At 40.9% G+C, this 3,254-nt stretch overlaps 1 protein-coding gene and 1 pseudogene across 1 annotated transcript in view; both read left to right on the forward strand.

Moving 5' to 3' along the window:
- Positions 1-3,254, forward strand: part of LOC105886418 — a 98,415-nt pseudogene that overhangs the window by 16,115 nt on the left and 79,046 nt on the right.
- EIF4G3 (eukaryotic translation initiation factor 4 gamma 3) overlaps positions 748-3,254 on the forward strand; it is a gene marked incomplete at its 3' end in the record, with an annotated part of 304,720 nt that continues 302,213 nt past the window's right edge. Inside the window, exon 1 of the mRNA XM_023509712.1 lies at positions 748-791. The remainder of the gene's footprint in view (positions 792-3,254) is intronic.

Consider the following 3,254-nt stretch of genomic DNA (forward strand, 5'->3'; position numbering starts at 1 on the left):
AGCTGCTTGAGCCACAGGTGCCGAGCCTGGGGTCTCACTTTTGCTCAGGCTGATCTTGACCTCCTAAGTTGTAGCAATCCACCTGCCTCTGCCTCTCAAGAGTGCTAGGATTACAGGTGTGAACCACTGTGTCTGGCCTGTATTACCTCTAGATGTGAAACTGAAATGCTTTGTGAGGCAGTATTTTATACCCCTTTGTCCATAATTTGTATTTAATCCTGTACTTGTAAAGGTCTTTGACATTAGCATGTGAACTAATGGGAGCCCCCATTTTAAAAAGAGAAAAATTATTTGAACTTATTTTAGATTTACAGAAAAGTTACCAAATAGTATGATTATATCCCTGCCCTCCTTTCTTTAATGTTAACATCTTTCATAGCTGTGGTACAATATCAAGAACAGGAAATTAACACTGGTGCAATATTATCAACGAAACTTCAGACCTTATTAGAATTTTAGCAGTTATCTGTTGATGTCCTTTTTCTGTTCCAGGATCCTAATTACATTTAGTTATTTCTCTTTAGTTTCATCTAGTCTGTAACTGTTCTATCCTTATCTTTCATGACTTTGACACTTTTGAAGATTACTTATCTGTTATTTTATAGGAAGTTCCTCAGTTTGGATTTGTTTGATATTTTCTCATGAATAGACTGAGGTTGTGCATTCCTTTTTAGTGCACCATATCAAGAGATTCATGCTGTCATTATGGTGTTGGTTTCCCTGATTACTGGTTAAGTTGGCGTCTTGCTGGTGTTCTATTATAGAGTTAACTGTCTTCCCCTTTGTAGTTGGTAAGTATCTTGTGGAGATATTTTTAAGAGTTTGCAATAGTTGGCTGGCGCTTGTTGCTCAGTGGGCAGGATGCCAGCCACATACACCAAGGCTGGCGGGTTCGGATCTGGCCCAGGCCTGCTAAAGCAACAATGCCAACTGCAACAGAAAAATAGCCGAGCGTTATGGCGGGCACCTGTAATCCCAGCTATTTGAGAGGCTGAGATAAGAGAATCACTTAAGGTCAAGAGTTTGAGGTTGTTGTGAGCTGTGATGCAATGGCACTCTACCCAGGGCAACAGCTTGAGACTTTGTCTCAAAAAAAAAAAAGTTTGCAAATAATATTTCTTCTCAAACTGAGTTCTCAATTTAATTTTAATTATTATTATTTTTTGAGGCCCACAGAGTCTCACTCTGGTGCCCTGAGTAGAGTTCTGTGGTATCCTACTTTATAGCAACCTGAAGCTCTTGGGCTCAAGTGATCCTCTTGCCTCAGTTTTTCTATTTTTAGTAGTGATGGGGTCTTATTATTACTCAGGCTGGTCTTGAAATCCTGAGCTCAAGCAATCCACCTGCTTTGGCCTCCCAAAGTGCTAGGATTATAGGCATGAGCCACTGTGCCTGGCCTAGTTCTCAGTTTTAGCAACTGGTAGATCTTGTCTGCAACTTTATTACATTTGTGGTTTCCTAATTTTGACTTTATATTTCCCTCTTATTTCTATATTAATTGTAATTCTGTGAGGAAGAGTTTTCTATTTATTCAATTATTCATATTATCCTGGGTTTATCTTTTAATTTTTTTTTGGAGATGGGGTCCCATTCTCTTGTCCTGGCTAGAGTGTCTATCTCAGAGCAACCTCAAACTCCTGCATCCTCCTGAATAGCTGGGATTACGGGTGCATGCCACTATGCCTGGCTAATTTTTCTCTTTTGAGTAGAGGCAGGGTCTCACTCTTTTTTTTTGGCCAGGGCTGGGTTTGAACCTGCCACGTCCAGCATATGGGGCCAGTGCCCTGCCCTTTTGAGCCACAGGCACTGCCCTCACTCTTTTTTTTTTGAGACAGAGCCTCAAGTTGTCCCCCTGGGTAGAGTGCTGAGGCATCATAGCTCACAGCAACCTCCAACTCCTGGGCTCAAGTGAGTCTCCTGCCTCAGCCTCCCAAGTAGCTGGGACCACAAGCACCCGCCACAATGCCTGGCTATTTTTTGGTTGCAGCCGTCATTGTTGTTTGGCAGGCCCGGGCTGGATTTGAACCGGCCACCTTAGGTGTCTGTGGCTGGCGCTTTAGCCACTTGAGCCACAGGCGCCGAGCCAGGGTCTCACTCTTGCTCAGGCTAGACTCATACTCCTGAGCTCAAGGGATCCTCTGGCATTGGCTTCCTAGAGTGCTAGGATTACAGGCATGAGGCAATGCACCTGGCCTGTATTTTAAGTTTTATTGACTAAAATCTAGAACTGTCTGTTAGTGTTACTCAGATTGTTCTGGCTTTGACCGTTAGGAGTTCCTTCTGCACATTGACTTCTATGTTCTTTTTTTTTGAAATCCTTTTTTTACTCTGACACCTCGATGTTCTAGGCTTATGTTGTTTTCCCTGTCCCAGTCCTGGGATCAATGACTTCTCTAAGAAAGCCTGGTTTTTTTTCTTGGAGAAGGGTCTCAGAGACCAAGATCTTGGCCTTAGGTGTATGTATTGTTACTGAAGTGTCATTGCCTCTAGGCCCTCTTATCAGACAGCTAGGGAATATGTCTGCATATTAACTCACATGGATATACATATCTGTTTCTATGTCTCTATGAAGCCATGAGTTTATACTAAATAGCTATAGTTCCGCAATAACTTCTCATCTGTTTAACTTTCTCTTTTTCTATATTTGTTAACTTCTTTCTTCAACAGAAATCTTGTTCTCATTATATATAATGTATGTTTTTAATTGTAGTATACGTATAAAATAGTTTCAGAATTTATAAACCTATTTTTGGTTTTTATTAAATGTATGAAATATTACCGTGGTTCCAAGAGTCAGAGTTATACAGAAAAAGATATACACAGAGAAGTGTTAACTCCCATCCCTGTTACATAGTTCCAGTTCTTACTTTTCTTCCTATACCTGTAGGCTAAGCCAATCTCTTTAACTTTTGGGTTGTCTTTCCTGTAGTTTTTCTTCTTTGTTTTTCCTTCCAAAAATAAGTACCTGTACATTTTCTTTTATCCCCTTTCTTTCTTTCTTTTTTTTTTTTTTTTCTAAATTTTGCTTTCAATTTCAACTGGCTTCACTCATCTTAGTTTGAAGTTTTAAAAAAAATATATTTTTTTCCTTCCTTTAATGATTCTCTTGCCCTCCCAAGTAGCTGGGACTACAGGTGCCCATCACAATGCCCGCCTGGCTTTTTTTGAGACAGAGCCTCAAGCTATCCCCCTGGGTAGAGTGCTGTGGCATCACAGCTCACAGCAACCTCCAACTCCTGGGCTCAAGCGAGTCT

This window comes from Otolemur garnettii, unplaced genomic scaffold (genome assembly GCF_000181295.1).
Source record: "Otolemur garnettii isolate 467f Iridium unplaced genomic scaffold, OtoGar3 scaffold00009, whole genome shotgun sequence".
In the NCBI taxonomy this organism is placed as follows: domain Eukaryota; kingdom Metazoa; phylum Chordata; class Mammalia; order Primates; family Galagidae; genus Otolemur; species Otolemur garnettii.